Genomic DNA, 12,766 nt, shown 5'->3' on the forward strand with positions numbered 1-12,766 from the left:
CAGGATGGAAGGTAACTTTACAGGGTAATGAAAAGATTTAAAACACAGAGGACTCCTCTCTGGACTCAGCTTCACAGTTACAAAAACAGGAATAAAACTACCATTGTAGCATAGGAATATTCACAAGTCAAAACAAACGATAACGATAACACATTTCCTTGCCTTACTTACCATTTTTGTAATTTTAGATGTATCATTCCAGGTATGTTTTCAAGAGATGTTGTATTTGCTTGGTCTCTCCCTCTGTCTGGAGAGGGAACAAACAAAGAGAGCACAAACAAAACCTTCCCCTTCCCCTACCCCAGATTTGAAAGTATCTTCTTTCCTCATTAGTCCTTCTGGTCAGGTGCCAACTAGGTTATTGAACTATTTAACTTTTTACAGGTAAAGCAATTCAGTACAGCTACCAAGGAGGGATTTTATGCTACCTTTTTCTCTATATTTATGACAGGGAAAGGTTTCGTCTCCCACCCCAACAACATCATATTAATCATGTATGGATTAAATCTCAGCCTTAAACTCATGCGCCACCCAATTTCATAAGGACACTGGGTAATTAATTTTACAGCATTATCTGGATTTGATGCAATAGAGAGCTAGACCCAGGTATTCTCAGTGTGTCGAATGCACAGCAGCCCTTTCTCTCTCATTAAGGACCCAATAAATTAGAGCATTAACTATGCATGTTTTATTATTATTACTGTTTATTTGCAATACAGTACTGCTAAGAGGCCCCCTTGTGCTGGCTGATGTACAAAACAGGACAAAAGAATGGCTTAGGTGGAAGAACGATTTAAACAGACAAGATGGACAAAAGAAAAGAGAACACAATGATCTTTATTTACTGTTGGGGAATTAAAGCACAAAAAGATGTGGGAGGGATAGCTCAGTGGTTTGAGCTTTGGCCTGCTAAACCCTGGGTTGTAAGTTCAATCCTTGAGGAGGCCATTTAGGGATATGGGGCAAAAATTGGGGATTGGTCCTGCTTTGAGCAGGGGGTTGGACTAGATGACCTCCTGAGGTCCCTTCCAACCCTGATATTCTATGATAAGATTAATGGTAAACTTTTCAAAAGTGGCTTGGGAAGCTAAGTCCTATTTCCAAAAGTGATTTAGGAACTTTGGTACCTAAGTCTATTAATGTTCACTTTCAAAAATGTATCTTAGCATCCTAAGCTAATGAGGTGCTTTTGAAAATGTTACCTTCAGTGACTTGTCCAAGATCACACAGGTACCTTGAGCAGAGCCAGGTATTGGACCCAAATTTTCTGAGTCACGTTTGCAGTCTTATTTTTATACTACATACATAGTCTGTCCCTATAAAGAATAATTATTACATGATGTCACTCCTGTTCATTTACTTAGAGTTGATGCTAATGTAACTCCAGCCACTTAAGTGGAGTTTCTTAGAATTCTTGGGTTTTTAGGAGCCGCTGCAAGAGGAAATCATGAAAGCTCTGGAGGATGGGTGTGAAGGAGATCACTCACTGCACATTCCACCTAGTGGTCAAATAGGGCATTGCAGACTCGCTTCTTCCTGTTGACTGATGCTCCAACCATGTGGTGGTCTCCACCTTCTGTGACTCTGCCCTCCAGCCAATTTTTAACAGAACTTTAAAATCTAAGATGTGGAGATATTTTGTCCCTATTTGCCTGTGTTCGTTTTTTTATATTCATCCTTTGTAATTTGACTTAGTTTCCACTCTTTGTATGAGTCTTTTTTTAGTTTCAGCTCATTGAAAATCTCCTGGTTAACCTATGGGGTGTCTTACCATACTTCCTATCTTTCCAATGAATTGTGATAGATTGTGCCCTTGATATTGTCTCTTTTTAAAACTGTTAATGCTCCCAAACTCCCTTTTCCCTTAGACTTGTTTCCTATGGAATCTTTCCTACCAATTGTCTGGGTTTGCTAAAGTTTGCCATCTTGATATCCACTGTCTTTATCCAGCTGTTTTACTTCCTATCATACCTATGCCTTAGAATCATAGAATATCAGGGTTGGAAGGGACTTCAGGAGGTCATCTAGTCCAACCCTCTGCTCAAAGCAGGACCAATCCCCAACTAAATCATCCCAGCCAGGGCTTTGTCAAGCCTGATCTTAAAAACTTCTGTAAGCAGAGTCAGGATGAGCTCCACCCTGACATCTGGTGGTGAGGTGTGGCAAGTTGTGGAAAAGAACTTCAGGGGCCGATCTCATTTGCATAGGCACACCCACCCCGCCTAGAATGTGGCCATAGCTGCCCAAATGGTCACTTTGGCTGCTGTGGGATCCCCAGTGTCTCTGTTATCGGGGCAGGAAGAATAAATTGTTATTACCCTGATTATGGTAATCAGGGACAGTGGAACTGAACTTGGCCTTTGTTATGATGGAGGGACTCACCATCACCTAAGTAGCACTCGCTAGGCAAAGGACATGGGTTCCAAAACTCTGTGAATGGGGAGAGGCTGGGGACAGGTATTAATACTTGGTGGTATGGCCCCCTTGTGAGGGCCTTACATGCTAATTGTGCTTCCTCCTCTCTCTCCACTGTGGAGTATTGGAGCTAATTTTGATTCCATTAGGAGTCTAGTTACAGGCTGCTGAGCTGAATTCACTTTGGGCTAATAGTGTACCAGCACCGAGGCTCCCCTGCTACAAGCTGAAATCACAAAAGAGCTAAACTTACTAAGAGATGAAATCACTGAGTGTTGTGTTAAGTAGTGGGGGAGCCTGAAGATATATGGTGGAGCAGTTTGTGGGACGGCGAGCGAAGCGGCTTGTGGAGCAGAGCAGTTTGTGGGATGGCGAGCAGAGCATTGCAGTTTGCGGGGCGGCAAGCAGAGCAGCTGGTGGAGCAGAGCAGTTTGTTGGATGCCTAGAGCAGCTCATGGGGCGGCTGGCAGAGCGGAGCCCCATGGAGATGTGGGGCCATCAGCTTTGGACCACGTAAGGTGCCCCTTAACCCCCACCCCACCCCACCCCCAAATCTCCACCCAGGTTGGGAGGTAAAACTCTGCAGATGAACTTTCGAACTCTGGGGCTGCCCTGACGAGGGACAGAGACTTTTGGGTCATTGGACTTTTGGGACTTTGGGTGATTTGGGGTTGCTGGACTCAAGAACCAAAGGGAAAGGACATGCCCCAGTTTGCTTGCGGTGGGTTTTTTGCTCATGGGTTGTGTTATGAATCCTGTCGGTGGTGTTTCCCCAACATAATGCCACATTGTTTCTCTCTGTTATTAAAAGGCTTTTTGCTACACTCAGACTATGTGCTTGCAAAAGGGGAAGTATTGCCTCTTGGAGGCGCCCAGCGGGGGTGGTATATATTTATCCCAAGTCACTTGGTGTGGGCTCGAGCCGGTTTTGCATTGTGTTATTGGAACAGAACCCCTAGATACTGAACCCAGCCCTTGTTGCTGCCAACTCTGACAGGCAGAAGGGTTATATTTCTAAGGAAGGAGATTCCACCACCTCCCTAGGTAACGCATTCCAGTGTTTCACCACCCTCCTAGTGAAAAAGTTTTTCCTAATATCCAACCTAAACCTCCCCCACTGCAACTTGAGACCATTACTCCTTCTCCTGTCATCTTCTACCACTGAGAATAGTCTAGAACCATCCTCTTTGGAAGCACCTCTCAGGTAGTTGAAAGCAGCTATCAAATCCCCCCTCATTCTTCTCTTCTGCAGACTAAACAATCCCAGTTCCCTCAGCCTCTCCTCATAAGTCATGTGTTCCAGACCCCTAATCATTTTTGTTGCCCTTCGCTGGACTCTCTCCAATTTTTCCACATCCTTCTTGTAGTGTGGGGCCCAAAACTGGACACAGTACTCCAGATGAGGCCTCACCAATGTCGAATAGAGGGGAACGATCACGTCCCTCGATTTGCTGGCTATGCCCCTACTTATACATCCCAAAATGCCATTGGCCTTCTTGGCAACAAGGGCACACTGTTGACTCATATCCAGCTTCTCGTCACTGTCCTTTTCCGCAGAACTGCTGCCTAGCCATTCGGTCCCTAGTCTGTAATGGTGCATTGGATTCTTCCGTCCTAAGTGCAGGACGCTGCACTTATCCTTGTTGAACCTCATCAGATTTCTTTTGGCCCAATCCTCCAGTTTCTCTAGGTCCCTCTGTATCCTATCCCTACCTGCCACCGTATCTACCACTCCTCCTAGTTTAGTATCATCCGCAAATTTGCTGAAAGTGCAATCCACACCATCCTCCAGATCATTTATGAAGATATTGAACAAAACCAGCCCCAGGACTGACCCTTGGGGCACTCCACTTGATACCGGCTGCCATCTAGACATGGAGCCATTGATCACTACCTGTTGAGCCCGACAATCTAGCCAACTTTCTACCCACCTTATAGTGCATTCATCCAGCCCATACTTCTTTAACTTGCTGACAAGAATACTGTGGGAGACCGTGTCAAAAGCTTTGCTAAAGTCAAGAAACAATACATCCACTGCTTTCCCTTCATCCACAGAACCAGTAATCTCATCATAGAAGGCGATTAGATTAGTCAGGCATGACCTTCCCTTGGTGAATCCATGCTGACTGTTCCTGATCACTTTCCTCTCGTGTAAGTGCTTCAGGATTGATTCCTTGAGGACCTGCTCCATGATTTTTCCAGGGACTGAGGTGAGGCTGACTGGCCTGTAGTTCCCAGGATCCTCCTTCTTCCCTTTTTTAAAGATGGGCCCTACATTAGCCTTTTTCCAGTCGTCCAGGACTTCCCCCGATCGCCATGAGTTTTCAAAGATAATGGCCAATGGATCTGCAATCACAGCCGCCAACTCCTTTAGCACTCTCGGATACAACGCATCCGGCCCCATGGACTTGTGCGCGTCCAGCTTTTCTAAATAGTCCCTAACCACTTCTTTCTCCACAGAGGGCTGGCCACCTACTCCCCATGCTGTGTTGCCCAGCGCAGCAGTCTGGGAGCTGACCTTGTTTGTGAAGACAGAGGCAAAAAAAGCATTGAGTACATTAGTTTTTTCCACATCCTCTGTCACTAGGTTGCCTCCCTCATTCAGTAAGGGGCCCACACTTTCCTTGGCTTTCTTCTTGTTGCCAACATACCTGAAGAAACCCTTCTTGTTACTCTTAACATCTCTTGCTAGCTGCAGCTCCAGGTGCGATTTGGCCCTCCTGATTTCATTCCTACATGCCCGAGCAATATTTTTATACTCTTCCCCGGTCATTTGTCCAATCTTCCACTTCTTGTAAGCTTCTTTTTTATGCTTAAGATCCGCAAGGATTTCACTGTTAAGCCAAGCTGGTCGCCTACCATATTTACTATTCTTTCGACACATCGGGATGGTTTGTCCCTGTAACCTCAATAGGGATTCTTTGAAATACAGCCAGCTCTCCTGGACTCCTTTCCCCCTCATGTTATTCCCCCAGGGGATCCTACCCATCAGTTCCCTGAGGGAGTCGAAGTCTGCTTTCCTGAAGTCCAGGGTCCGTATTCTGCTGCTTACCTTTCTTCCCTGTGTCAGGATCCTGAACTCGACCAACTCATGGTCACTGCCTCCCAGATTCCCATCCACTTTTGCTTCCCCTACTAATTCTTCCCAGTTTGTGAGCAGCAGGTCAAGAAAAGCTCTCCCCCTAGTTGGCTCCTCCAGCACTTGCACCAGGAAATTGTCCCCTACATTTTCCAAAAACTTCCTGGATTGTCTATGCACCGCTGTATTGCTCTCCCAGCAGATATCAGGATGATTAAAATCGCCCATGAGAACCAGGGATCTAGTAGCTTCTGCGAGTTGCCGTAAGAAAGCCTCATCCACCTCATCCCCCTGGTCCGGTGGTCTATAGCAGACTCCCACCACTACATCACTCTTGTTGCTCACACTTCTAAACTTAATCCATAGACACTCAGGTTTTTCTGCAGTTTCATACCGGAGCTCTGAGCAGTCATACTGCTCCCTTACATACAGTGCTACTCCCCGACCTTTTCTGCCCTGCCTGTCCTTCCTGAACAGTTTATAACCATCCATGACAGTACTCCAGTCATGTGAGCTGTCCCACCAAGTCTCTGTTATTCCAATCACGTCATAATTCCCTGACATCACCAGGACCTCCAGATCTCCCTGCTTGTTTCCAAGGCTTTGTGCATTTGTATATAGGCACTTGAGATAACCTGCTGATCGCCCCTCATTCTCAGTATGAGGTAGGAGCCCTCCCCTCACAGACATTCCTGCCTGTGCTTCCTCCCGGTATCCTGCTTGCCCACTTACCTCAGGGCTTTGGTCTCCTTTCCCCGGTGAACCTAGTTTAAAGCCCTCCTCACTAGGTTAGCCAGCCTGCTCTCAAAGATGCTCTTCCCTCTCTTCGTTAGGTGGAGCCTGTCTCTGCCCAGCACTCCTTCTTCGTGGAACACCATCCCATGGTCAAAGAATCCAAAGCCTTCTCTCTGACACCACCTGCGTAGCCATTCGTTGACTTCCACGATTCGACGGTCCCTACCCCGGCCTTTTCCTTCCACGGGAGGATGGACGAGAACACCACTTGCACCTCAAACTCCTTTATCCTTCTTCCCAGAGCCACGTAGTCCACAGTGATCTGCTCAAGGTCATTCTTGGCAGTATCATTGGTGCCCACGTGGAGAAGCAGGAAGGGGTAGCGATCTGAGGGCTTGATGAGTCTCGGCAGTCTCTCCGTCTCACTGCGAATCTTAGCCCCTGGCAAGCAGCAGACTTCTCTGTTTTCCCGGTCAGGGCAGCAGATAGATGACTCAGTCCCCCTGAGGAGAGAGTCTCCGACCACCACCACCCGCCTCCTTCTCTTGGGAGTGGTGGTCGTGGAACCCCCAACCTCAGGACAGTGCATCTCATGCCTTCCAACCAGCGGATTCTCTTTCTGCTTTCTCCCCCCAGACGTATCATCTGGTCCACTCTCCGCTATGGTACCTGTGGAGGGATCATGAAAACGGTTACTTACCTGTGTCTGCGTTGCTGGTACCCGGACATTCCCCCTTCTTCTACTGGAGAAGACCTGCGTCTCCCCATTCATTGTTTAGGAGCCTAAGCACCTAACTCAGGCTTTGTGAATTGACATCTGTTCCTCTGATTTTCTCGGTGACTAAAACGTAGGCATAGCAACACTCAGCCTTACAACACCTAAGTATCTTTGTGAATCTAGGCCATGGAGCATGGGACATCACAGCATAAGTAAAATAAATAGGATCCATTTTTAGAGCAAAACCATGCTTTAAAGCTAGACAGTTTATAGCTAGTTGGCATTCCCTAAAGCTGAGAGCAAAGAGTTACCCTCTCTTGATTAACCAGAACTCTGATTTCCATCAAAGGTTTCAAATTTCCTCCAAGACCTTTATATAATCAGGAATGCCCTGCAATTGCACCTCACTTGCTTCAACCAAAGGTCACTGAATCTAACAGGAGTCTTTCCATTGACTTTAGTAGGCATCAGATCAGCCCCTGTGTGTCTTAATGTCTGCTTCATGTCATCATTCAAAGGATTTTTCATAGCACCCTAGCTCTGCAGATACAGACTCATAGACTTTAAGGCCAGAAGGGACCATCATGATCATGTAGTGTGACCTGCTGCAGGCCACAGAACCTGATCCACATTAAAGTCTCCAGAGTGTGAGTTCTAAGCATTAGAATAGATATCATTTTTTTAAAATGCTATCGTCTATCTGATTTTGGAAATGGCAGCTGAAGGTTCCCAAGGTGCATTGCATTTTGGGAGCTGTCATTAAGGAATGATTAGCAGTAGTGAACATTCATCTGTCTTCTGGGTCTTCTTGTTTATTGATTAAATGACAGTTTATGTGGTACAATGAATACTACAATAGCATTCAGACTAGGGTTCTTAATGCCACTGCAGCAACATGAAAAGGGAAGGAGATTGATACTGCTGCAGTGGAAAAGGAGACAGCGTCTAACCGTCTAACTCAGCACATACACACGCAGAAACCAATACTGTCAAAAATGCACGTTAGCTCCTGCATATACCCAAATGCACTCACAGTGACACACCCATATTCACATGGACACATGCTGCCACAACACTCCTCACACAAAACATACATGCACAGGCACAAATGCACCCCAAACACACACACATATCCAGAGACACTCATTTGCAAAAAAGCAATCAAGTACACAAACACACATTTGCTAACATCCCACTCACTATGTTTAAGATAGACCCATAGCGACAAAGACACACTTATTCACCTATGCACACAATTATATTCCTAGTTAGGCTTACTACATGCATCATACAGCAATAGGCACAACACACCATAAACACACACGGTTATCTTAATATGCACTTGTGAATAAATTGGACAACTGTCTTGTTAAGTTTGAAAGAAATAAAAGTATTGCAAATGTTAGTCCTCAAAACTCCATATACTTCAAAATGCAAGCCTTGCAAAAATAAAGCTTAAGCTTGTGGTCAGGACGTGCTGCAAACAGATAACATTTTATGCTGACTCCTATGTATTTATCAAAACCACATTACCCACATTTAAGACCCAATTGGCTACAGAAAATAAATAGGCCTATATTATAAGAACAACTAACAATTGGATATAAAAATTAAATATGCATCAATTATACAACTAGGGCAACCACTTAAACAATGTGGCCCACCCTGATTGGTTGGTCTGTTCTGAAATACGCCCGTCAGATCAAATAAAAAGGGCAAAGCCAGGGACTGTGTGTGAGTTTCGGTCTTAAAGAAAACCTGACCCACACCCCCTGAACCGAGTGGACGTGCACTTCTCAACTGTTTGTACCTGGCCAGTGCGGAAAGCAGCCAACTGAAGGGTAACGTATTTTTGGAAAAATGCAGGGTAAGTCTATGGAGTAAAGAAGTTTGGTTGCTCGAGCCGAATTGATAATAGTTGTATTGATACTGTAGCATAAAACCAATAGTAGGTTGCTGATGCATAATAGCTTTGCATGTATTTATGCTTGTCTTTCAAGTAGTCCAAGCAAATACATGTAATGCTGCTGTTCATTAGCTCCTTATACATATAGTTGTGTTTGTCTTTAAAATATTTTGTCACCAGAAATATAAAACTGGTCAATAAGAGCTTTACTTATTCTTGTTTTCCGGGCTTTTATTATAACCTGCCAGAACCAGCATATGTAGAGTCATTGTTCAGGAACTCGCAAATGGTCCATAATATTACATGTACTTGCACTAGTCTTCAATATAATCTGCCTTTTGTATTAATTCTTATTCAGTGATGGTCTTTGCTTTTCCTTTTTTTTTTGTTTATGCTGTTATTATAGTAGAAAATAATTAAAAACCTTCCTTGATGAATAATTAGTAGTTCTTACTTATTTTATATGGAAACTACTTTACCTCATTACATCTGTGTTGGGTGGTGGGAAGTAGCAAACACCCTGGAGTAAATTAGGGCCCCGAGGCATGCCTCCTTCTTTCTTTATCTCCGCAGTACTCAAACACACATTTACATGTACACCCACAGACACAAACATGCAAACACCACCAAAGCACTCCACGCACAGAGCAAACTGCCATAGACATAAACATGCCAGAGACACACGCTGATTAGCTCATGGTTTATGTATGCATCCACCCATGATAATGTAGACAACCAGATAAACACAGCATCCACAAACACAACAACATACTTATAAGCCAGATACATGTGCACACACAGAAACACTACACATTGAGAGATAAATAATCCGCCAGTAGCACCATATATTTTACAGCACATATCACCTCATCTGCTGTGCATATCCATTTAATGTATACAGACACTAAATAGACAAACTATCCTCAGCCATTGAACCCACCTATCCAGTCTACCAGTACAGCATATCACTAATTTGCGTCAGTCCCAATGCCTTAGTCCTTGGTGAAGCACGTTTCAAAGTCTTTCCCTAACTAAAGATTTTCCTCCCAAACCCCCTCTTCAGGGCGTCCTTCACCTGCTTGTTCCTTAGGCTGTAGATCAGGGGGTTCAGCATGGGGATCACCACCATGTAGAACACAGAGACCACTTTGTCTCAGTCCATGGAGGAACTGGAAGAGAGTTGTCCCAAAGAAGACAGTGACAGCCGTCAGGTGCGAGGCGCAGGTGGAGAAGACTCCGTGCCTGCCCTCGATGGAGCAGATTCTCAGAGAGTATGTACAGGTAGGAGATAAGGACGGTGAGGAGACAGCTGATTTCAATTAAGCTGGTGAAGCCAAAGATCACCATCTCATTAATGATGGTATTGGCACAGGAGCGCTTCAGCAGAGGACAGACGTCACAGAAAAAGTGGTTGATGATGTTGGAGGCACAGAAGGGTATCTGAAACATACAGATGGTGTGTATCATTGAGTTGACAAACCCAGCTAGAAATGAACCGGCCACCAGCAGGACACAAACTCTGTGGGACATGATGACTGTATAGAGAAGTGGGTTACAGATAGCCATGTACTTCTCGTATGCCATCACAGCCAGGAGGAGGCACTCAATACCCACAAATGAGCTAAAGAAAAAGAATTGGGTTGCACAGCCATTGAAAGAAATGGCTTTGTTCCCAGCTAAAACGACTACCAGCAACTTGGGGGTGATGACAGAGGAGTACCAGAAATCAACCAGGGACAAATTAATGAGGAAGAAGTACATGGGGGTGTGAAGTTGGGGATCACTCATGATTAACACTATCATCCCAAGATTCCCAATCAGGGTGATACGATAGATCACTAGGAAAACCATGAAGAGTGGGACCTTCAGCTCTGGATGATCTGGTAGCCCCAGGAAAATAAACTCTGTCACAGTGGTGAGATTTCCATCAGCCATTTCTTCAGCATTTGTATTGTTGACTGAGATACAATAGTATCACAGATGTCACAAGTGCCTGTGTTAGGGCTTACAGTCCATCTCTCTGAGGCTAATGCAGAATTGATTCCCAGTGTAATTTTAAAATATCCCATGCAACGCGGTGTCAACCACTTCCCTTGAGAGTCAATTCCACAGCCTGATAGACCTTTCTGACATGAAGATTCAGCCTAGCTCTTCCCTTTTTCTTTTTCATCCCCTTACACCTAGCTACTCTATGCCTATGCTTTGCACTAAAAAAAATTCCTTTCTACTGAGAAAAATATTTGCCTAAATCCTTAAAATATTTCCTCTCTGCCATGGTGTCTCTTCACACCTTCATTATTCCTAACTTCAACCAGATGTATTAGTTCTTTTAACTTTTCTCATTGATTTTCTTTGTTGTTGCTTTTCTTGGAAATCTCTCCAATTTTTCTAGCAGATCAAAAGAAGGAAATCAGAATGAGATTGAGAAGGGGTATTTTTTTCATGGCTCAGGATACATCTAAATCCTTCCAGGTTTCTCTCACTGCATTTCTGTCTTGCCCATGAAGATTCTATTAGAGAAAAAAACTGCATTTAGAACATAGTGAATTCTCCTTGGGTTAAACACACCCAATAGATGATCATAATTTTATTCCCTGTGCCCCATCCTCTTTACATCAAAACTTTTTGTGGAATGTGGAAGAAAAATTATCCCAGTTCAAAACTGAAAAAATCTTTAGTTTTCAGCCAAAATCATTGGGATTTTAAGTTTTCTATTTTCTTATTATTTTTTAAAGGAAAGCAGACACTCTCTGCAAAATATTTTGTCAAAATATTTAATCAAAAATTAAATTTCCCACTGAAAAAAGTCTAAATAGAAAATTGTCAACCAGCCCTAATCCCTCCCAGACCTATGCAACACTTAAGCACAACAAAATGGGACATAAAGGGTACATATACCTAGTTCTGACATGGCGGAGATTTCCTCCTCTATTAGGAATAGACGTAGATTTTAACGAAATGGAGTATATATTCTGAAGCAGGAAACACTCAGAATCGGTGAACCTAGTTCTGGTAGAAAGACATCATTTCATCATTGGCTACATGGCAATGACATGTGTCAAAGGCATGTGTATTTAGATCAGGTTTGCGACTTTGGGGCTTTCTTTGTGAGGTGTCCCCTAGCACAAATTAAAATAAAATGCTGTGGGTTTATTTTTCTCCCCTCCATGGATGAATGTTTTTGGAGTAAACTTAGAATTTATTTTCCTCATGGGTGTGGATGGTTAGAAGTTACTTGTGCTCTTTGTGCTCATAATGTCAAGTGATTAAGGTCTGGAGACAGCCACACGAGATTAATTTAATCATGCTATTGCATGACATTCCACAGCCATAGTCTGAGCAAAAGTCACCTCTGCCCTTTTTATTATTATTACTATTATTTTATTAGAGCACCTAGAAGCCTTAGTCATGGACCAAGATACCATTGTGCTAGGCACTGTTCAAACACAGAACAAAGGCTTATAACCTAGGCAGGGGCCTGGAATTAGGGGGGCTGGGGGTGTGACAGCAACCTCTGGCTTGAAGTGGTTTCCATCATATACTGTCTCCAGCCGCCTGCTTATTACACCCCAGCCAGACTTTGTTATCCACCTGCCTTGGTTCCTAGTGGCCACATGACTCCAAACTCACTCTGAGTCCTGCAGTTCCCCAAAACAACATGCTCTGCAATGTCCAGCCCTTTCCTGGACCATTCAGAGGGATAATATGATTTGTGTGCTCCTTTCAAGAATCAATACCCAGCAACATTAACTAGAGTTAACAATCACTTTGAGTCCAACACAGCACTGGGTTGGTTTAGATTAAAAGTAAAATAGGTTTATTAATGAAAGGAGATGGTATCACTTCACAGCCTATGTAGAAGGACTCAAATAAGAAAGGTTTAGAAACAAAAGAAAAAAATGTATACTTCCTA

The 12,766-nt window shown here is 44.0% G+C and overlaps 1 pseudogene; it reads right to left on the reverse strand.

The window, feature by feature from the left end:
• Positions 1–9,880: 9,880 nt before the first annotated feature.
• LOC102929803 lies at positions 9,881–10,788 on the reverse strand (annotated as a pseudogene).
• Positions 10,789–12,766: the final 1,978 nt, after the last annotated feature.

Source organism: Chelonia mydas, chromosome 6 (assembly GCF_015237465.2).
Source record: "Chelonia mydas isolate rCheMyd1 chromosome 6, rCheMyd1.pri.v2, whole genome shotgun sequence".
Classification (NCBI taxonomy): domain Eukaryota; kingdom Metazoa; phylum Chordata; order Testudines; family Cheloniidae; genus Chelonia; species Chelonia mydas.